The sequence below is a fragment of the Planococcus citri genome, chromosome 1, assembly GCF_950023065.1.
Source record: "Planococcus citri chromosome 1, ihPlaCitr1.1, whole genome shotgun sequence".
Lineage (NCBI taxonomy): Eukaryota > Metazoa > Arthropoda > Insecta > Hemiptera > Pseudococcidae > Planococcus > Planococcus citri.
The window spans coordinates 34,171,431-34,195,835 of NC_088677.1; the positions used below are offsets into that span (position 1 = coordinate 34,171,431).

The following is a 24,405-nucleotide window of genomic DNA, read 5'->3' on the forward strand; positions in this document are numbered from 1 at the left end:
TTCTGCTAAAATTCAATTTTTTGGAAAAAAATACTTGGATAGTAGTTTTATTAATCAAATTCAAATTAGGAATAAATAATAACAAAGAGTTGATTTCCCACTTCATACTTATCTTCGGACCTGTTGGAAGGATTTATCCACATTTGAACCTACTTCTTGGCGGACACCTCAAGCGTGAAGTAAGCGGAGAATGCTGGTCAAAAAAACTCATAAACTCACTTGAGATTTTCAAGAATAATCCAAAACTTGATTTTTAGCTACCAACTTGATTTCAGACCTTCTGGAGAAATTATAAAATTCTGGAGAAATAGAAAATTTCGCTGGAAGCTCTAGAATGGCTCGAAATTGCAAAATCCGGATGGGGGGGTTGATTTTGGACAAGATGCAGTCATTCGTGCAAATTTAACAAAATCTCCTACAAACAGAAAAGTTATGATTTTTGATTTTTTTATCCTTATAAGTAGGTAGTAGCTAAATAATACGTAAATAGGTACCTATTGTGGTGGGAAAAAACGCACTTGAAGTGTCCGCCACGAAATTGGCCAAAAATGTGGATAATTCCTTTACATAAGTCGAGACGTCGAGAGTAAGCCACAATTCGGTTTTTGGCTGCCTAAACTGATTTCCAAGCGTTCCGGAGAAATTTTAAAATTCTAGAGAATCGAAAATTACGCTGGAGGCTCCAAAATGATCAGTAATGGTGAAATTCGGATCGAGGGAGTTGATGTTAGTTTCAGGACTAATTTCCTTCATTTTTACTAAATAAAAATACATTTTTTTAAGAAGCATAATGTGCCAAAAATAGTCAATTTTTAATTTTCAAAAATTCACCAAAAATGGAAAAATCAATTAAGGCAGCAAAAATTTTGGTTTGGGGGGTTTCATACCTTGTTTTTTTTTCAAAAATCGTGACCCAGTTCAAATCAGAGGTGGACACCTCGTCTACCTGTACCTACCTATGTAATGTCTGGCTCAATATTGTCTGCAATAAAATATAAATCATGGCTAAATTTACCATTTAGTATACTTGACGAAGCAAGTAAATTACTTATATTTCAGTCTATTTGGTTCGTTTCTAATGTAGTGGATGCGGTTGTGTTCTATCTATTACATTAGTATTATTAGGTATTAAAAGTGATCTGCTGTTTAGATAATGTTGCAATTGAACGAAGTAAACGTTACCACATTTCAAAACTGATAATGAAAGTACAGCAAAGTGATGGCCTATCTATTCTTACCCATAATGCATCATTAATATAAATTACGAAATCCTTTTTCTCTTTGGTTAAGAACATTACTTTACTGCAATGTCTAATTCTTGGAAATATAGTTACCTAGTTATACCGATTTTCGTTTCAGTTGCATTGTTGCAATGAAATGGCTTTAGCCGAGATTAAGAATGCTTGCAGAAATGAGAAAATGATAATTGAGAGATACCTATTCCAACAGAATTAAATTCCTTGTAAAGGAGCAGCAAAGATCTGAAATAAATAATTGTTATTAGAGATATTTTGAGAATTTGATTACCTACCTCATATAAAATCTGCAAAATTTTATATTTCCCTGCCTCTCCAGCAATTTTTAGTATAGGTAGATAATCTCACGAAAAAGTTTGATATGTTGAGGTTTTGTATTGTTTCAAGAAAGAGTTAGCTGTGGGCGAGTCGGTTACCCATTTAATAATCCTTCAATTATTTAGTGAGAACTTTCATTCATAATGTATTTACCTGATCCAATAGCCCGTTTACTCCATCGTCCATCCATCAATTATTACTTCCTGGTCCTAGGCTATTAGATCCATTCGTCTTTCATTAGTCAGCTCTGTTCATGTCGGTATTGTCATGGTACTGTGTGTGTCTGTGTACCCTACCCTATGGCGTTTTTGATTAGTGTCAAGTCATTCATTCCCATGTTATACTAGGTAGGTATATCTTGTAACAGGCCAAGATTCAGCTTTCGGACATTGTTATGTACCGAAGTACCTAAATTAATTAACCTTTGAAATTCATCAAGAGAAGACGAATACCTCTGTATTTTGTGTACCATACATTTTCATCAAAAATTATTCAACATTTTCAATGAACGACATTACATCCAAAATTAAATTTAAAAACCGGTATAAAAAATGTTCGTAATCCAGACATGGGGACATACTTGGAAACCAAATCACGAAAACAGCAAGAAAAAAACCGATGTGTTGTCTCAAATCTGAAATACGAATACAATACAAAATACAATACATACAATGCAATGCAATAGTTCAGCATGAACAATTGGCAACAAAGAAAAAATAAAATGCACACAGCTTGGGGATGGGGATGAAAAAAAAATGAGGAACCAGTAACCAGCTTCGGTAATGAGTAAAAACCAGTAAAAAGAGACAAAGTAATGAACTCCAATGAGTGTAAGAAAGATGGTCATCGGTTGATCGGACATTACTCTTGCACTTGCGCATGGCCTTGCTTGCCCTTCACCCCTCCCGTGCTACCACTTTACAATACACGTCGGTCGTCTGGATTCATCTTTACACGCGGTGTGTGGAGTAGTTCGGTGCGCGGTGCGGTAGGGTAGACTGCGCGATCATCTTTCTTCCTCTCTCGCTTCTCAATGGTTTCCTAAACCATAGCATAGATTGCAATTACATACAATATTATACTTGGTTGCTCGGCATTTGTGCTGGTGTGTACATTTTTTTCTCAGTTTCGTGTTCCGATGTGGCGAATGAGAACGTGTTAGTTTGTTTACGGATGTTTCTTTGACGACGCGATTTACTTTTAACTTTAAGCACGTGTTTAAGTATTTTTTCATTGTTTATTTCGTAAGGTAATTACGTTTTATATTGGTGTAAGTGTTGTGGTGATTCTTCGACGGACTTTGTTTACTTCAGATCGCGGATATTTCGTTTTGGACCGATGATGAGTAATGGTTTTCGTCAGAATCTCCAGTAAAAGGTAAAAACTACATATTTTATACTCAATACGAGCGTTATCAACTGATACGAGTACAGTACGTGTTATGGTCTTGCAATCGAAGCAAGTTGTTGAAAATCGATTCATGCCGGACTTACTTGTTAAATTTTTAAGTTTAGTTGTCGCCTTTGTCTCTTAAACTATAAACGGTGTAAATGGTTTCTTCATTTCACCGATATACTAAAATTTACCGTAATAATCTAGCAACGAGAAAAGCAAACTAGTGTCTAGTATACAGTTTGCATTTTTCATGGAAATGGAAAATCATCGTCTTACGTTTTACTCTGCCTTGGAGTTTCTAATCAGGCGATGGAAATGATCGACTGATCGTTAATTGTTATCTTATCGTTCATCGTTTCATCAAGAAGATAACTCTTGATGGAATACCTACCATTGGAATGGGAATGAATTTTTTAAATATCAGTACTTCAGTAGGTATATAGTTACTTCATTAGAGAAATCTTCTTGTTTGGTTTTTATCAATCGAGGAATACCGGGTTATTCGTGATAAGAAGATTTTTTATCGATGGTTTGGTACAAAATGAAAGGATAAAACTGGGTAAATTCGTTCCTAAAGTCGAACTCTATACTATTTCTAATGAGTTATATTTTGAAAATGACCAAACGTCGTGGTGAGGTAAAAGTAAATTAATGGATATGTTTACGCTAAGGAGAGTAATTTAAAGACTATCATCAACGTCGTTTAAACTAATGTGCTTTGTTTATATTTACCAAGAATTTCTCGGTTATGATTTCCCTTATAAATGTCTACTCGTCTCATCTCAGTACTACGTGTACGTCTGCATAATTTTTTAAGAATTGAAAAAAGAGGGAAATACTCGATGGAGAATTACCGAAATGTGTATTCAGTCAGCATACAAAACCTAGGCAGGTAATTTAAAGAAAGTAAATACTCGATGGAATTTTGTAGCCTGCTTGAAAAAACATTGTAGGTATAGGATTCGATGTACAATACAAAATATGTGCATGCGATGTACAACTTTCTTACTCTGTTGATGCTTCGAGTTCGACATTCGACAACCACGTTGTATACAAGTACTACTCATGCTGGTGAAAATAATATTGAACGTTATCAGTGCGATAAATTCATCGTGACGTGTTTCTAACATTCCTACTGGTAAAGGTACACGTAAGGGGATTGTTTTTGATTCATGTTACGTCGAAATTGACTAGATGACTACTCAATAGCTCGCTCCATCTAGCCCCATCCGTCAGTCGAAATGCTTCTAAATTTGTGATACGAATATGAGAGCATTTTGTGCCTGAATACGTCGTTTGTTTGTTGAAATTAACTCCTATCTTCAATTATTTGGCCAACTTTCGAATAATTTTAGGGCTAATCAAGTAGGTATAGTTGAACACCTCACAATTTTCCAAATTGGGACTGTTGAGGTATCGAACATCAAAGCTTAAAAGCGGATTCAGTGCCTGTTTGAATGTCTTAAGTTGATAAGTACATATAACTAAGCAGCTAATTAGTAAACAATATCTTCAATTATTAATGATATCGTGTTTGGAAAATGTTAATTCTTATTAGTTATTTGTAACTAAATGCTAATCACTTGATTAACACTTGAGTAACGTCTGTAAAAACTGAAATGTGGTCAGTGGTCATTCATTAGCATCAGTGGTTTAAGGAGCCAGCCGTACTTGTAGCCTTGTAGGGCTCTGTAGGAAATGAATTCTTCCGATTCCGAATTATGAAGCTTTTTCTGATGCCAGTGCAGCCCTATTTTCCAAGATGGTGCTCTAAAATGTCGTCGAGGATTTCTTACATTGGAAAAAATTGATCAGAAACAGGCTAAACAAAATCTCAACAAAAAGTTCTGAGGGCTCATTACTCATCATTTTTCGATCATCTATAGTTTACTTTCTAGAGGAAAATTGACTATTTGACGCCCAAAGGAATTTTAACGCTTCGAGTTTGAAAACTTTGATAAGGGAGGGTCAAGTATGAAATTCAATTTCGATTTTCATTTGAAAAAATTTTGAGGTTAGTTCGATATTAACGTGTAAAATTAGAAGGTTGTTCAAAATTAGTTCTCATTTCTATTAAAAAAAAAAAAATCAAACGAGGAATTCAACATGAATCATGCTAAATTCCTCTAAAACCAACAATTATTATCTATCATTTGAAAATATTTTGAAAATCAGAACCACAACTTTTGAAATGAATTTTGTAAAAAAAAAAAAAATGAAGCTGATAAAAAATGCTTTTAAAAGTTTATTTGTTTTTTTTTCTCGATAAATCGCAAAATGTTTTTGATGAAATTCGTGTGAGTTTTCAATTTAGAAAAAAATCAATTTTGGAATTTCAGGTTAAAGATAACCAAAGTTCCATTCCATGAGATTGAGAGCCAGGGCCTATTCTAAGGAAAATTTGGAGCTGCGCAAACATAGTAGCTCACTATGCGACGGATTAAAAAATAATCGAGCAAAGCGAGGGCAAAAGCTTTTGAAAATTAATGATTTTTCAGAAGTAAAACAACATTAAGGGTCATATTTATAAACGTTACTTATAGGAACTGCTCAGCTAAGTAGTGGATTTCTTTTCAATTTTTCTAGAAAACGAATTAAAAATTTCATATTTTTAAAATTATATGAATTGAAGGGTTTAATTCCAAGTCGGCCTAAGTCCATTTTTATCATTTTTGAATTTTGAGTTAGCAGCGCCATCTGGTGGTACAGGTCGGTTAACACCTTTATCACCTTGTCCCAACACCTGGCGTTACTTTTTTCGCTCAGGAGCGCTGTTTTGCCGGCTCAAAAAAACAGCTGATTATTCCAAAGTGGCCTAAATCATACATTTTTTAAGAGTATTTGTATACAAGTGCGGTTGTGCCGGTTTTTTTTCAAGTTTTTCAACGATTTTCGAGAGACGAAATTTGAAGGTGCTTCGAATGAAATTGTTTCAGAAATGTATTAAATTAATGATTCGTGAATTTTTTTTTGAAAAAACGCGTTTTTCAGCTCTTTTTCGAAATTTTTAACATCAGATAATTCCAAATGGGCCTAAGTCCACTTTTTTTGACTGTATGACGCGCTCTGGAGCTGAAAATACGCAAAATTAAAAAAATACCAATACTGTACTTTAAAGCAGAAAGATCAAGCTTCACAACCATATAATCACATCATTTATTATTGAAGCGGAAGGGCGAGAAAAACACTTATTTGTGTTTTTCTCGAAACGGAAAAAATGGACTTAGGCCGACTTGGAATTAAACCCTTCAATTCTTTAGGATCCAATCACTCAATTTAATGATAGATTCACTTTTAAAAATTCAATCATGACTGGAAAATTGACTTTAAAAATCATTACGTAGCCAACCAATTCCTAAGTAAAGTCTATAAATATGACCCTTGTACCTATTTTTAATGCAAGAAGTCAATTTTTTTACTCTTCACTAACTTTGGCCAGAGAAAATAAAAGAAAAATGATCTAGCCCGAGCCAAGCGAAGGCGAAAGGTGTGAAAAAATGATAATTCGAAACGCAAAACAAGATCAATCTTGATGCAGAAAGATAATTTTCATGGTTTCAAAATTTTTTGTTTTCAGGAAATTAAAACATTTTTAAAAGTAGGGATTCGAGGGCAAAAGCTCTCAAAAATTCACAACTCTTCATTTTTTCAGGACAAAATTAAGTACAAGTACCTATATTTTCAAATTGTTTACGAATTTTTGACGAAAAATAGGACTTTTTTTATTGGTATTTTAGCAAAAAATTAGGACTTTCTGGTACTGACAGGAGCGAAGAGACCCTCTTTTGATAAATTTCAAGTGAAACAGCATTATTTCTAATATGAGAAGACAATTTTTCTACTCTTCAACTTATAATTAGAGAGTGCAAAGGGAAAATGATTTGGCACGAGCGAAGCGAGGGCGAAAACTTTTGAAAATGTTGATTTCAAAGAAGTAAAAATCCATGGTTTTTGGTAATTTTTTAATTTTCCGAACTTACACAAATTTTACTTCTCATATTCATCGTCTATCTTTATGACATTTGTGTTTGTCCAAAATTGAATGAATAAATGAATACAATGAAAAATGTACGCACATTTTTTTTGGAACTGCGCAAAATGTGCGGAGCTGCGCCTTAGAATAGACCCTGAATGAGACATTGAGCTAATTCGAAACTGGAAAAATGAAAAAATTTTGTTGTTGAGTGAAAAATTTCAATAATTTTGTCGTTATTATTTTTTTACTTTTTCATCGCGTTTCTGCTTTTGTTTGCAGTTTTTTGAAAACATGACGTCGAGAAAAATACGTTCAAAATTTTGGTTCGCATTTCCATCCAATTTTTGACCCTTTCCAAATTTTGTTTTTAATTCAAATTTTTTGTGGAATTCAAATCTGACATCAGAAAAACGGTCTGTAAAAATCACGTCAAGTCTCGAAACCAATAAAGTGTTATGTACACTATAAACTCGTTTTCAAATTCAACCCCATACCTAGAAATCTATTTAGATTCCTATTTAACAATAGAAATGCCCTACGGACTAAAATGTGTTCTTTTCGCAATTATTTTGCTTGAATGTTGAAATTTTTGAAATCTAATTTTTTCGATCAGATTTGTCTTCAAAAGTTGCAAATTATAGGTAAATGTAAATGGAAAAGGCTGGATTTCAAATTTATATGACTCTTCGTACATATAAAGGGGAAATTGGCAGAAAGGTGGAAAAATATTTGTGAATTGGTACTTGGTAGGTATTTTATATCAACTTGAAAATAATTGCGTGGGCGTCATTTCAGAATCTCAGAAATACTTATGTAATTTTAAATATACGTATCAGGAAAGCTAGAAAAAATTTTCCAAAAAATTGAAACAATTTGAAAATATGAAGTTGGGTACTCGAGCTGACGATAGAATCAATCTGCGGATTCGAAAAAAAATCATCCATGTGGACCTGATGGAAGTGGAAGTGGAGCTGGAAGCATTGCACCCGCTGACCCGTCTCGCATCGAAACGGTATAGTTTACTTCTCTTAGATCAAGTGTCGCGCACCAAACGCTGGTATATATACAACGTGAAAACGTCTAGCCTCCGTACTCGCTTCGGCGGTACATATACTAAAATTGGAACGATACAGAGAAGATTAGCATGGCCCCTGCGCAAGGATGACACGCAAAATCGTGAAGCGTTCCACATTTTTTGCCATATTATGTCATCGTTTTTCATTTCATATTTAATTTTCTTTTTTTTGAAATTAGTTGCTCAGCAGTTGGTAGATAGGCAGTGTTATTTTAAGCTCAAATACTCCTGTTAAGTTTAAGGAAATGCGTTGTTAGAGAAATTAACTTCTTGAAGCAATTCTAACAAAAAAATTGATTAATTCCTTTTTCAATTTTCATTTTATTTTTCAAAATCGTATAAATTGTTTTGACCTTAGGCTATTCATATCGCAAAACTCCTTCAAAATGTATTACAGCTTGTTAACTAACAGAAATTTGATGCTTTAAGTGGATGTTACAATGAAATAAAGAGACTATTTCGCAGATAGGCGCCACCGATGCTGTAAAATTTTAAAAAGCACTCATCTAAAACACAGTAGGGCGATAACATTGTTAAATATTTTATGTCTCGATTGTTGAGTCATCGAGCATAGAAATACTCGAAAACTAATTTGAAACTTTTTTTTTTGCTGAAAAATTGAAGATGATTTATTCGGTTTTATTTATTTGCGAATGTCTCTCGAGTTTTTCATTTGAAAAAAAAATAGAAACAGTCGACAAAGGGCTGTGGTAGGTAGTAAGTTTGATGCAGTTCGATTTAAATCGTTTCTTTAATCTCGAAGGAATTTGTAATTAAAACACTTCGCTGAACCAGGCTTTAAGAAAAAATTGATCGAAAGTTTCGATTTTAAATTGGATTTATTTATCTTCACTCCAGTGAAACGGCTGTTTCTTCATTCTTGTTGAGGTCTCTTGAGATATGATGAAATTACGAGAGTTATGAAATTTGATCATTATGGAGTAGACGATTTGTGGATAAGATGCAACTAAGTTGCCAAATTTGTTCGAAAGCTTTGCTCTGGTAATACATTTTATATGGTTAAATTCAGGTTTTTGAATGTGTAATGTTTTCACAGTTCGTCGGTCGATCTGTCGTTTAAGCTCAGAATTTATTTTTTACCGTTGGAATATAAAGCCTTTTTCTGAAATTGAAAGGAATACCTATTGCTGACATTTTATTCAGTTTTGGCCTCATGTTCTGAAATGCATATGCAATGAGTCGAGTCGAGATTTGAAAAATGTGCCTGAAACAACCTGGACATTTGCGGAAGTGTTCCGATTTCAGTTTCACTACCAGTGTTGGAAGAAATTTGAAATTAAATTTGCTCAGAGATTTTGGAGTGATGAGTAGGTACTGCAAAAATCAAGTATTACGATTACGAAATCAACACCAAAAGTATACTGAAATGAATTAAAATTGAAAAAAAAATTATGTCCGCTTTGATGAAAATAGATACGATCTTGTCATCTTTGATACAGGTGTAGTCGTGGTGTGAATAATTATTACGTAATTTCAAACGGCCGTATGCTAAAAAGGGCGTATGGTGTTTGCATAAAATTAAAGATGCATGTAGATTGTAGGGTTGTACGTAGTGTATCATTTTATTGCATGGCATTCTGTATGTGAGTATGAGTGTGTTATACACAGCGATGAAGCTTAATACGCTTACATCGTAATATGTATTTTGTCTGGAATTTATTAGATTTAAAATTGGGCTTTTCGAATACCCGGCTGCATAACCGGTAACTGGAGTGTGTGGTATATTATTAAAATAATTATAAATTTACAGTGAATGATTGTTTTAGGCCGGTGATAGAAATGAATTATTGTTAAAAGGTTCAAATAAATTGATACCTGCGAGTTAACTTAATTGCTAGGTTTATTTAGGTGTATTTCGAATGGAAAACTCAAAACATTACGAGTGACACGAATGTACGAGTATATCTATCTCTGAATATGTAACGAGTTCATCGTTTCGTGCTTGATTCAGAATTGGAATTTTTTTTTACGTTCGTCTTCGTCGCTTTTTAATTCCTGGCCTGCGCGAAGAGAAGGGTTCAGATTTACCTGGAATGAATGTAATGTACCTACCTGGTTAGATGGACCAGATGGATTCATCTTCGCTTCTCAGAAACATCGAGAGAAAAAAAACCTAATGGTTCATCTTTTTATGCGTTGATGACGTTTTCTTATACATAGTACGAGTAAAATAATGACCTTTTTTCCTCCTCTATCATAAGATATTAATATCGTGTAATATTTTCTTTTTTCGTTAGGTAATTGAAATTACTCACGATGAGATGGTTTGAGGCGTCTCGGAATAAAACTGACCTGTATCGAATAGAATTTTTTTAAATGTCGCGCGCTATTACCAACGACTTCCTTTTTATAGGCGGCTACTTACCGTATCGTGAATTTAATACGACCAGGAATAAAGGAAAACTTTGAAAAAGGTTAACACTTAGTGACATTTTTTGTTGACTGGACGTTTATTGTTCGATGTTTTTATAATATTTGAACTAGTTTTAAAGAATAATGAAAGTATATTTTATATATACGTAGACGTACGGTTTTATAGATAATACGATTACCATTGAAGCAATGACCTAGATAATGAAAGGTTGGCAAGGTCATTTCGGCAAGACATTAGAGGTACATTATATGGTTTGTTTTTTGTAGGGCATTTGCGCATCTCTCTCGCTGCGAGAGTAATATTCGATATATTTCGGTTTAGTTTAGGTTAAATTATGTTTTATGTTGGTTTACATTGTAGTGAAATTTAAAAGCTTTTTAGTGTTCGTATTAACGTGTAAAAAAACATTTCCTCGGAAGAGCTTCGGAGTTCGAATCACCGACGTAAAACAGCCTCCGGACTCGTGTTTTCAACGCTTGGCGATTTTTCGCCTATACCTCTTGTGTGTAATTTGAAGAGTGTGTAAGTCAGTAGTGTGAGCCTTCGACCTTCTTGTTTTAGACCACATATGTAGGGGTTTTTTTTGTGTGTTCGATGGTATGTAGGTTATTTTGACGACTCAGTGTCGTCAAGTATATCGCCAGTGCAAATGGTGTGAAGTACACCAGATGCAATGTACTAGCAGAGTGTCCAATCTTGGGAAAATCGGACTTTCGCTTTTGTAAATGTGTCAGGAAATTTTGTTATCTTCACTTCGTAATCAAGAAATTTTGAAAAGGAAAATTACCAGTTGAATTAGACCACAGCGAACATTCTTGATTCTCTTCCCCTGATTGAACAATTTTTTTCACTGAAAAATTGAAGTAAACATTTCAATTATGGTTTACGTATGAGAGCTTGAATTTTTCGAAATTTTGAGAATCAAGATTTCCTTTCATTTTGAACATTTTTTTAACGTGGTGATTTGTTTAGCTCTAAAACTGAATGAGAGCTTGTGCCCCAACATTTTTGATAACTACAAAAATTAGCCCAATTCAAAAATCGTTGATTACTAAAAGTAGCTTTTGATTTGTTTTTCAGAAATTTTGGTTACCAAAGTTACTTTTTTTTTAATTTTTCAAAAATCCAATTTCTCACAAAAAGCTTTATTTTTTTCTAAAATTTTAAAAGTTGCTTTTTAGCGAAATTTCCAAGAAATCTCACATTTTCCTTAAAATTAAGTTTCCAAAAGTTGAGCTTTTTGCCAGAAATTACCAAAACGTCCTGTTTTTTACCATAAAGTTGCAAAATAGCTCAACTTTTTTGACAAAAATTGCTAAAAAATATCACTTTGTTGCCAATAACATTGTCAAGCATTCGTGCTTATTACTAAAAATGTTAATATCTTTGTTTTTAACAAAAAGTTTCGCTTCTTGCTAAAACTTGCCAAAATGTATCACTTTTTGCAAATAATTTCCAAAAGTTCTGCTTTTTGCAAAAATAGCCGAAGACTTGCACTTTGCTAATTTATTGTCAAAAATTCCCGCTTTTTAGCAAAATTGTTAGAGAGTTTCGTTTTTCTGCCAAAAATTGTTAAGAAGCCCTGCCTTTTGCTAAAATTAATGGTTGAAGTCTCATTTTCTGCTAAAAATTACAAAAAGTGTCGTCTTTTTTTTGCCAAAAATTGTTAAAAAGCCCTTTTTTTTTGCTGAAATTGTTAAAAATCTCGTTTTTTGTCAGAAATTATTGCAAAATTCTCAGTTTGTTCAAAATTGCCAATTTTGACAGAAGAATATGCGAAAAAATTATTGCTAAAAAATTCTGCTTTTTGCCAAAATTGTGCAAGTTTCTATTGTTAGATTTTAGTTGAAAATGAGTAGTTCTGGTTTTTACAGTGTTTTTTTTTCTCCGCATTAAAATGCTTTGATCATGTTAAGTTCTTTTTTTTTTGTTACTTTTTCGAGCTTTTTTGGTTGCTGAAGGTACTTTTTTTTTGGAAAAAAAAGTTACGAGCCCTGAAATGTTACATGCAGTTTTTCTTACGTTTTGACAAATTTTATCGAAATTTCATTTATCTTGACATTTTGTTTATATTCTTGAGTACATAATTTTGGATTGTTTTTTTGGATAATATTCTGTAATTTTGATGCTTTTTTGAATACATTTACATCATTTCAACCCTTTTTCATGCATTTTTGTCATGACTTTTCATCACCTTTTGGTAATAAATAATCAGTGTTTTTAAAGCTGTTACTAGATTTTTAGAAGTTCTCAATTTTGTCAAATTTTACCAAAATTTTATCATGTTTTGATAGTATTCAGTGATTTTTAGTGCTAATTGAGAAAAAAAATCAAATGAGATTCAAGATCTTTTTAAAATGCTTTCAAAAGTAAAATTTATGAAAAGCTTAATTTTTAAAGACTGACTATGGGGTTTTGGTCATTTTTTATGAATCTGAAAAAAGTACAGCAAACACATCTCGGGAAGTTCAGCATCATCAAAAACACATATTCGATTTTTTTTGTGCCTCTCAAAATAGATAATCCCAAACTAAAAATTCACCATCGGTCAACCATCACATAAAAAAACAGATGTCACTTTGAGTGGAATAAAATCCATCACAATCTAGGTAATTTACGATCATTAGCATCTCACTGCATAGTCCAATATTTGAACCAATAAACTCACCACGGTATGTTAACTGTACCAACGAATCACACTATACGATTTATTCTTCCGAACCTCTTGCATTTTGTATATACGTATAGGGTGGGCAGCAAACAATAGCTGACTAGGAGTATACGCGATGACCTAGCATGACCTTTGTTATATACCTATTTTTTGATTTATATGCCGACAGGAAAAAATACAGTTAATTTGTCCGAGTCTGATAAATTCAAGGCAATCGTTGAACACAATTTATTTTCACCATTTCATCTCGACTATAGGCCTATAATTTTTCATGCACCTGTACGAGCTGACAAATGCGCTCGGTAAACAGTTTACAATGTGGGAAATTTCATTGCACTTTGCAGCTCCGTTTGGCGGGTATTATAAGGGTAATTACATGGCGTAAAACATTATAAAACCATCCCACAACATACTAAACCATTCCAATTAAAATCCTTTCACCTCTGCCATCAAAAACAGTCGCACTTCTCGTCGTTTAACAAGTAAGTAAAGCATCAAGAAAATACACAGAAAACCGCTCTCAAATAACATATACTAACAATAGGCGGCGCGGCGCCGCTTTTTGAGAATATATGTCACTCGAGCACAATGCCAAATATTCGACCAGACAAATTATTCGCATTTTTTACGAGCCAAGGTTAATTACACTCAGACGATGATCTCTTTAATGATACCAGATTATATATTATCGATTTTCCAATAAATCTTTATCAAAACTGGCGGTCGCGGTAGCTCGATTCCAATCTACTCGTGAGTGCTGTCTTTTTTTGGATCTAGAGTACTTTATTATGGCAGCTCGATAAATTCACTAGGGCTAAATTCGTCGCGTTGTATGTATTGTAATTTATCAGCTGTCAGAATTTTTATACATCATAATTCGAACACATAACACATAATGCATTCAGTTGGCATCGTAGAAGGCGATGAAATAAATTTCATATCGATTATACAATTTCCATCACTGCTAAAATAATTTTAAAATGCCAGTGGAAAAGAAATGATGTCAAAACTGTTTACTTATACGAGATTTTTTTTCAATTTTGGAAAAAAATCGATGAGCTGTGTTAGAAGGAAAAAGAGAGGGCGAGGTTGACGAGCATTTTTGATTTGCCTAAGACATAGTCATCTGAACGAAGTACTTTGATTGGTGAAATTTAGCCGAAGATTATTAAATTCGAAATAACACTCACTAACAATAGTATTCGGTTCTTGAAAGTGTAAGATTTTTGGCGCACCTATTCGTGGAAATCTTTTTTTGGCAATACCCCTCGGAAAACAAGGTGAAAAATCAACGTTTTCAAAAACCTATTTCTCTTCGCGTGAGCTTTTTATTTAGATGTTGGAAACGATAGAAGAGATTGGTAGGCTCTAATGTTTCTTTTACCGTCGTTCTTTTTCTGCCATGCTACTGCAGTATTAGGTAATCTCGTAGACCTATAAGAAAATGTTATGTTTTTTTTACCTCTTGAGACTCGATTTGTGTAAACTGATCATGTACGCGAGTACTCGAATTCAATCAGAATGCGATTTGAAGCACGCATTATTTGCTCGATTGAAGAAATATTTAATCGATATTTTCGAAAGTTTTCTGCACTTATTCTCTTTACAACTTTGCCAACGTATTTTAATTCACGTTGCTGAAAAAGTTATACTGATTGGGGCGATGATCTTTCCAATTTTCGACATAATTATTTGGTAGTTTGATGCAATGTATGAACTTAGTTTACAGTTTGCTCTAATACGAGTACTACGAATGAAATTTTTATACCGTAAGTAAATATGGTTTAGCCACTTTGCGCTTGTGTAAATTTTAAGCTGTAAACTTGAAAAGAGGTACGCGATTAGCTTCAGTCCAATTTGTGTACTTAATGTTTTTGCTTTGTGGTTGTTTTCGTTTTGATTGAAATGAAAATAACTCTTTGTTTACGTTTCTTAACGCTTTTAAAAAGTTAATCGCGTCGAATGGCTGGTTTATGAAAGCTCTAATTGGCTCGAACGCATGCTACAACGATTCGTTTGAAATACTCTAATTGAAGAGGATTTTGAGGGGGTTTCTCTCTTCCATGTCTTGCTGCTGGTATAGTTGTAGCAAATTTTTTGCTGATTACGCATGGTTTTAATTATGTTTTACTTTATGGTACTTCTCACAGTAGTGCCGCCTCGTCCTCCTCTTTGAAGCTGTGGCCTGTGTACAGAGACAGACAGAATTGTCCAGAGACTTTTTGAAGAACCTCTGAACCAAATTTTGTATCAATTTTGATGATGAACCCTGCAGAGGTAGAAAAATTCATAATTTATCAGATTTCTTTCTTTTTTTTTGTAGGGCTTTTGATTTCTCAAAAACCGAATTTGCGATGCAAAAATTGTCAAATAGAATATAAAATCGATTCAGGTTGAACTTGTCTATCTCTGCTCAAAATTTTGTATTTTCAGTTGCCACTCGCTTGTTCCGATCTGTAAATTTTAATTTTTTTGAAGAAATGTTATTAAGGTAAAGTACCAGTTGCGGATCCCATACCCAGTTATGGATCTTCATTTTGTGGCGTTCCAAATTGTGAAAAATGAAAATATGAAGTGATATCTTTTTCTGTGACATCCGTACAGCACAAAAACAACAAGTTCAACAAAAAAAAGTTTTTTGGGTGCGGAAAAAATAATAACACTAGGCAACGGCATATTTGTTTTCGGGTTGAAAATGGGCTTAATCGATACTTTGGACCCTAAAACAAAAAACAGAGTGAGGTTTTTCAATTTGAGTTGTTTTTGTAGTCAGGAGAGATGATCAAAGTTGCAAAAATGGCCGTTTTTGCCTTATTTCACGAGTTTGTGGCGACATCAGTATCATGTTTCAAAAAAAACCAAGGTCATATTCGGATTCTACGCACTTTTTTAAGTAAACATCTTTACCGGATTTTTGATTTTCGAACATTCAAGCGTATACGGAAGATTTTTGTTTGAAACATATTTTAAAACTCGGAGCGCGAAACGCTGGCGTTACTCCACGACGTACTCGTGGCGCGGAACCGTGTTCGCGCGGGCGAGGCTCTCGTGCAGTAAAAATCTCGTGTTTTAAATGAAAATCTTCCGTGTGCGCTTGAATGTTCGAAAATCAAAAATCCGGTAAAGATGTTTACTTAAAAAAGTGCGTAGAATCCGAATATGACCTTGTTTTTTTTTGAAACATAATACTGATGTCACCACAAACTCGTGAAATAAGGCAAAAACGGCCATTTTTGCAACTTTGATCATCTCTCCTGACCACAAAAACAACTCAAATTGAAAAATCCCACTCTGTTTTTTGTTTTAGGGTCTAAACTATCGATTAAGCCCATTTTCAACCCGAAAACAAAAAAAAGGTCAAAAATTGTTGCCTAGTGTAATTGATAATGGTGTGAAAAATTTTGGGTAAAAATTTTGATGTGTAATTTCAAAAATTCAAAAAAAATATAAAATGTGCTATTTTTTTCTGAAAAAGTGATTAAGTGAGCAGTGCCTTCTTTGAAAATTTCAATGTTTCATGAGTGGAGAATGTGAGTGAGCAATTTGATAGGCATTTGTTCCAACACGATCAAATTTATGAATAATTCGCCAAATTTATGTCAATGCATATCAAACCCAGGCTATAAACTTATCGTTTGATGATGTGCAATGATAATCATTCGCAATTGATTGGAATTTCGTGAATTTATTTTTGATCTGCAAGCGGGCCTAAAATTTTTGATCCGCAACCAAGCCCCTAAAATTTTCGATCCGCAAGTGGTACTCATTTTTTTCATTGAATTTTTAGCTACTCTCTCAAATTCCAAATAAAATGCAATATGTAAGAATATAAAAATCGGTGAAGCTAAACGTAAGTTTGGAAAAATATAACCTTTAGTTTGAAAAATTTCAAAAAAATTGCTATTAAAATGCATCCTTGATTTATAAGGGCCCGCTTGTGGATCGGAAATTTTTGATCCACAATTGGTACTTTTTGGGTCTTAGATTTTTTCCCTGTAACTTTTTATCCGTGAAACATTGACATTTTCCCCAGTGATAGGTTGTTATGGAGGGCTACCTTCTTTCGATATATGAGTACAATTTTACAATATGGCTGAAATAACCGCAACTGAGCCAGAGGGTTGCGAAAACAGCCCCCCAGACTTCAGTTTCGAACAAAAATTTTTTTCCAATATTTTGTGGAGGAAGGTTTCCTTTACAAGCACATGATAAAATTTGAAAAATGTGGAAATTTACGCCCTACAGAATTTTTTAAAAAAGGTGATCCAAAACTGGTACTTTACCTTATATGTACATATTATCTTAGTGATCAATTTCTTCAATTTCTGGGAAATGTTGAGAACCACTGGAGGCTTTGGAAGGGCCAAAACAAAAAAAAGAGTCAATATTTGTATTCGGTGCTCTCGAAAACTCATGAAACGATATGCCCCACGATATTTGACGTTTTTTTTTCATTTTGACCACAATTTGTTTTGCAGATCCCATCACAATACAGATCGGTGCGAAAATTGAGTTTTCTAAAAAAAAGTTCAACTTTGAATATTGGAAATTTTTGGTGGATATTTTTGAATGCGTTCTCCAAGTACCTATGAACAGACTGCAAACGTTCCCGAACAATTTGACTCCAAAGTTAAGCTTATGACGAGAAATTTCAACTGCTGAAAAAAGAAGCAAAGCAAACACTACCTTATTTTTCCGAAGGGGTTAGAGGGGAGGGAAGGATCAATGCCAATAATTTTTTTTCTTGCCTAATGCGAGGTTGAGTAAAATCGAAGGACCTAAATCCAAAATCAGGCGCATTGGACATGGAGTAATCCGATGTATTTTTTTTTGTGCCCTTTGCAGAAAATGTTAGGTGCAATATTCACTTATAAGAAAAATTACAAAATTTTACTTACTTACGTGAAATTTTGCCTTAAATGTAAACTGAAAAACGACGGGGGGATTTAGAAAATTTAATTCGATTAAACATTTTCATTTCTCTATTCAATTTAAAATCAGACTTTCGGTGAAAATTGTAATATAAGTTTGAAAATGTCAACTCCAGAAAACGGATTCTACAACTTCAAAAACCTATTGTTCGTTTGGAAAATTCATCATTTTGGTAACATGAACTTCCCTCCCTTCCTATTTGAGATCAGTTTTGAGCCTAGAATGAAATTCAACATTGAAAAGAGAATCAGCTATCTCGAAAATATCGCCGAAGGAACCAGTTTCCTAGAATTGTATCGAAAAATTCGATGAATATCATGCTCTACGGAGAGCTTGTTCCACTTAATGCTATTTATTATTCATTTTTAATAGCTTTATACCTCATTGGATTTTCTCGCGTAGTTCTCAAAATTTTCATAAATGATTTTCTTAATCGGTTTGACGACCAAGGTGTACAAAAGAAACTATACGTCCAAAATGCGTACATATTTGTACGATACGAGCATGTGTTCCTCGAACACAAGATTCATTTTTTATCCAAAGATCAAGAGGTAATTAGAAAGTTGATTTATATTCTTCGGTTGCTAACGTTTCTTATTGAATCTTTCTTACTTGGCGGAAGGTTATTGAGGTTAATGATGAAATTAAAAGGTCACGAACAATTTGCATTTTCAAATACTAATACACAACATACCTACTATTTATACCAATATGAGTAGGTCCGAAAACTTGATACAGGGACTTTTCCAGCGACCATTTTTCGCGGTCATAAATCACCATGAGGAAAATTTGTTGTATGAAAATTCGAAACGATCATCGAGCACGTTATGTGTATGTACATTGTAAGGATACGTTATGTAATTTAACGCGGAGTAAATTACCCTACTCGTACGATATAAATTTTGTTTTGTTTAAAAAAGTGTCATTTGCGTCGTCGGAATCAATTAACGTATTTAACACGATAAGAATACGTTTTTATGAAGGTTGTTAATTTGATTTGTAATAATTAAACGCGCGGTGGCGGTTGTCATTATTTAAATCAGTTTCGTATAGTCGTCGTTATATTGTTGACTAATTTGAATGAGATGGTAAAACGACGACCAGGCTTTTCGTAGTGTGATTTTAATTGCATTTTGTATACCGACGATGAAACCGATGCCATCCTTCGTCGACTCGGCGCAAAGCTCAGCGTTATGGGTTTTTAATTTGATGTTAAAAACTCAAACACATTATGAACAAAACGCGTACACCTAAGTTAATAATGAAAATGTGGAATCGTACTCTAATTAATTCGTTATCATCGAATGATTAAGATCCTCGCAGTGAAATAAAATTATAGAGATGAATTTTTTTCTAGCTCGGTGGTTGAATTTTTTTGGTAAATATTTTTAAAAGAAAAACTCGAGGGAAAAAATTGAAAAGAATCAACGGTGGAAAAAATATTACGATATTATTTTCCTTTTGTATTGACAAAACTTTAAGCAGGTACCTACCTACTTATTATATTCAAAATAAACATAAACAAACGAGTAAGAAAGAAATAATAAATGTAAAGTATTAAAAAATAAATACCTGCCGAAGTAAAAAATGCTGTTGACCTAAGGTAGGAAGTATTTTGCGCGTGGGAAACGAACGACGACACAAATGGTTTAAAAATGTTGCTTGTTCTTGTTTTTTTTTCTAGAGTATCTGCGGACTACTTTTTTTTAGTGTGGCATTTTGGCGAAGAAAAAAATGAAAAATTTTTGGTTCGTTTGTATTATTATTGATGAAGGAAAAACAAACGAAAATCACCTTCCTGTATTTGCCCTATGAAGATATTGTCGAGTTGATTTCTTCGTTGTGGTATAGGTGTCAAAAGTATTACTTAGATCGATGTCAGTCTTATTAATAGCAAATTTCTCGCATTTTAGACAGATTTTTTTCTGCATTCTTCGCGTGTAGATATGAATAATCTCGATGATCCGTGACATATCCGAAACCCTAAAACATTAAGAAGTAAACCACAAAACAATCGTCATTATTGGCATCTATAAGTATGGTTATTTTTTTTCGTCTCGTGGATGGTGCTGTAGATGGCAGCCTACTGAACTTTCGAATAGTGAAATATTCTCGACGACAAAATATAGCCTACGATATTTTCTTCTACGTGTTGTGGAAATTTTATGAAGATGGCCGAGTTTTTAACCGGCTACGATTCGGCACTTGGATTCATTCAATCTACGTAAGTTCTCGGTTTATACGGTTAAGAAGGAAGTTTAAATTGATTTTTTAACTGTGTAGAGTTGAAATTGGAGAATATTGTGACAAATGTATCTCTCTAACAGTATTGTCAGCGAATCGAAATTATTTCTGGAAAAATTACTCTATGGTTTTGAAAGTTATGTAACGTGCTTTTGGTATCTCCATTTCCCTGCTTCTTCTACCCATCACGAAGACATATCAGGTGATTTAGAATTAAGAGGAAAAGAACGGACTTTTACTCATAAACAATTTGGAAAATCGTTTGTGCGAAGAGTTATCGAGGTAATAGATTTACCATCAATTGTCTTTACAGTACGTAGGTATTTGAGTTATATTGCTGAAGTAAGTTTTCATTTTCAAGTTATCGAAAGAAAGTGAACGGATACGTTGCCAAAATTTATCGTTGAAAATTGCTCGTACTATACGAGTACGTACGTTGGTAGAGTTGGTTATTCGTATGTATACGAGGCGATGAATTATCGAAAAATACTCGCTGAATATCGAATAAATGATGTAAAGTTGCGTAAATGACGCTTTTTTTGCTGGTTTCTCGAGTATTGAGTTGAAAAGTTTTCTACATCGATGCGACACGACGACGGTATAAAGTTGTTATACTAATATTGAAATAACCTCTGTCGATGGTTAATGTAAAACCAAACTTGGGAAATTCGAATTGATTGCATATGCAATCTGTATAATCTTTCAAATTGTGATTTACGATTTTTTAAAAAACATTTTTCCAAGAATATACATATACTTATTCGTTGAATGGAATCTGTGCATTTTGAGGAGACAGAATCGAGTTCAATTTGGTTATCGAAAAGTTCTACGACGATGGAAATTGAAAAAGTTGAATTGAAATGAATTTCGGAGACGAGATTTGTTTAAAAATTGCAAGTTGTCTTGATCTTGTAGAGAAATCTGATACATTACGTAAATTTTGGAGTGGATTGGAGTTCTTGGTTGTGAATTTTTTAAACGAATTTTTGGAGTAAGAATGGCGGGTTTGTGTTGAAAATACAAATAGGACATTTCGAAATTTAAAATACAATAGGTACCCTGGTACCTATTATCAAAGTTATTTAATTTTTTTTTTGATAGGTACACCTGCTATTGAAACGTGAAATTTTTTTTTAAATTTTCGAATAAGCAAATTTAATACAACCAAAATAAATGCAAGTTGTTTTTTTCGGACTAATGCCCTCTTTTTTATTGATCACGATCGAAATTCGATTTTTCGGAGTTGTTAAATTGAATTTTTATCAATTTTTTGTATTTTTAGACTCAGGCAGGGGCTTGTCTCAGATGATGAATAGGACGAACAATTTTTGCATTTTTCCACCGAAATTTTAAATAAGTTGAAGTTTTGATGGTGGACAGATAAGCTCCAGTGAACGTTCCAAAAATTGATAAAAATTTTGAAACATATGTAATTTTTAGTACTTTTTGTTTCTTTTTTAAGTATGATGGGTTCAGGTCAAAAATAATTGAAAAAAAAACACCCTTTAGCCCTCAGAAAAGTGACGAATTGTCCGAACTATTCCAAAAAATTGCACTTCTGAAAAATTGAGTGTATTTGGGTGAATCATTTTACTTACATATTTTTTTGAAACGACTTTAATTTTTTAGTTTTTCGACCGTTTTTACTTTCTCGAGAGCCAGAAGGTGTTTTTATGACTCTCGGTTAAAATAGAAACACGTGAAAAAAATTTCAAAAGTTGAGCAATAAAATTTCCAATTTCAAGTGATCGAAAACTTGGTTAAATTATCTTCGCGTGAAACCATTTTTCAACTCGTAAAATTGAGAAAAACTCCTCAAAAATTGCACGCTTAATTAAAAAATACGGTCGCATCGTGATGAAGTTCACTCTGGTAGGTAATTCGATAGAGTTATAAAAGTCGTTAGTAATTGACAATAAAAAGGTTGAGGTGATAGGTAGCGAAAATTACCGCAAATAACCCCATTAACTAACTGTAGCGTTTTAATGAAGTAGGTACTTTTTCAACGAGTATATGGTTGTTGAAATATTACCGACGATTAAATCCATAATAATTACTCGGTATTAGAATTAGTTAACCGTATAAATTACTTATTACGTGAAACTTATAACGTAATGTTTAAAAAATACTACAACTTATTCTTTTTTTTTTAGTTCATCGTTCGTCTAGGTAGCTCTTTTTTTGCTTCAATTGGTAACATGTGCGAAAGTTTATGTTTTTATTTTGCAACTTGTAAATGAAAAAAAGTTTTGAGACAGATGGTATTGTAGTGTGACCGATAACCTTGTATACTATTTTTCTCTCGGTAGTGATTGTTTCCTCGTGAGTACAGCGCACCTGCTAAGAAATAAATAGGTATACGCGTCGGTCGCGGATTTGGAAATAAATATTAAATGATTTGAAAATTTACATCACGCGGAACGACAACGAAATACCTAATTCAATTTACAGGTAGATAGATATACTGTTCTTGATGATGGATTAGCATATTTTTATACTCGTATCGGTATTATTGATAGTGATTCAGCTAGCGACGAATATATACAAATGAGGTATCGCATACCTACCTAGTTGAGATGAGAAAATAATGATCGAAATTAACGACGAAAAGGAAAAAAAATCCGATCATATTTTATAGCTACTTCGGTCCAAGAAGTGAAAAAAAATCGAAAATTTCCACCGCTTGTCAAAGTATACTCGTAGATTGTAAAATTAACCACGAAATGGAGCGGAAACAGTACTTAATACCTACTTAAGATGAAATTTTTAGGTAGGTATATACGTTAATAGCCTGTACGATGTCCCATGTCAGGATGTCACCATGGAATATAAGAATATTTCCATTTCCCCTGCGCAAATGATATATCGCAGATGATGTTTTAAGGTTGTATTTCAACTTCTCCAGGTAGAAAAGAAGAAATAATTACAATCGTAAATTATAAAAGTTTGAGCGTGAAAGTAAAACAAACCCGAGGCTATCTTCTTTTAATTTTTATTAGCGATTTGATTGACCGGTATAGTTCGCCATTTTTCATTTCGAATTTAAATCAGATAAAGATTTCAAAGTTGAATGTTCTTTTCGGTCTATTTTTCATTAGATTCGCTTTAATTGTAAACGTTCGAGTCGATATGGACGAATTTTCCAACGAGCAAATGTCACATGGGGCGCAAATTTGTTGGTCGTCGTTTCGCTGTATGTGCGATATGTTCGGTGTCCCATATTTTCCGCTTCAATGGTATCGTGAAAATAGAAAAAAAAACGTATTATAGGTCTGAAAACTTTGACATTATGTACGTTGATAAATTTAAAAAGAAAATTTCGTCGAGCAGTTGGAAAATAATAATTTAAAAGTGTTTCTTTTCGTTAAGGTTTTTTTTTTAAAACACGTTTTTATGCATAATGAGAAAGGTTTTGGTGACCCAACGAGATGGTTTTGAATTTTGATCCTCTCCCCGCTCTTTTGTTTTTGTATATGTCTTTTCATCGAGTCAGCAAGCGGAATTGAAACAAGAAACGAATAAATGCTGGAATTTCTTATCTTTGAAAACCATTATAATTTTGCTTTAATAAAGAAACGTCAATTACGTATACCACAGTATGTAGGTACGTACTATTCGCATCCTAGAAATATATAGTACCTACCTCTATGTTGAACGCAGTTATTTTATTCGAGTCCGGCGAGGTATTAAAAGATGCAACTTTTCGCTGTATTTTCATTTTCATAACGTTTTACATTAAAACTGTCGAGTTCAGCTATATGCATTCAGAATTTATCATCATTTTTGCTTTCACTAACAAAAGCAGTAGCAGAGTTTTTCTACAGGAAATGTTGTTTCGTTGTAATTAATTGAGGCAGTTGTCTTATCGTCTGTGTTGAACGTGTGAGGTGGCTTTCTTTTTTTGTATTTTTTTACCTTGTGTGTGTTAGCCGTCTGATGTTGGTATTTTTATGCCGTAATAGTAATTAAATTTCGAAAATGAATTTTTTGGGCTCCTCAACGAGGGATGTTTTTCTTGTTTTTTGTTTCTTTCGTGTATTTTGGAGCGAGCTTTTATGGGTCAATTTTGTATTATGCGATTTTATGATTTTCTCAACACCCCCCCCCCCACAATTCCATTTCATTGAATATGATCTCTTGAAA

The 24,405-nt window shown here is 33.4% G+C and overlaps 1 protein-coding gene and 1 non-coding gene across 5 annotated transcripts in view; both read left to right on the forward strand.

Annotated features, from left to right (window-relative positions):
• Positions 1–2,618: 2,618 nt before the first annotated feature.
• Positions 2,619–24,405, forward strand: part of LOC135831569 (putative polypeptide N-acetylgalactosaminyltransferase 9) — a 113,566-nt gene continuing 91,779 nt past the window's right edge. For 2 of the 4 annotated variants that reach the window (XM_065344164.1, XM_065344163.1), the window contains exon 1: positions 2,621–2,951. The gene's annotated coding sequence lies outside the window, so the exon portion shown is untranslated. Of the gene's footprint in view, positions 2,952–24,405 lie in introns of all 4 variants that reach the window. The other 2 variants (XM_065344167.1, XM_065344168.1) reach the window with 2 other exon arrangements.
• Positions 8,035–8,141, forward strand: LOC135833519 (U6 spliceosomal RNA). The gene has a single exon (XR_010556487.1). It is a non-coding gene; the product is annotated as a U6 spliceosomal RNA (small nuclear RNA).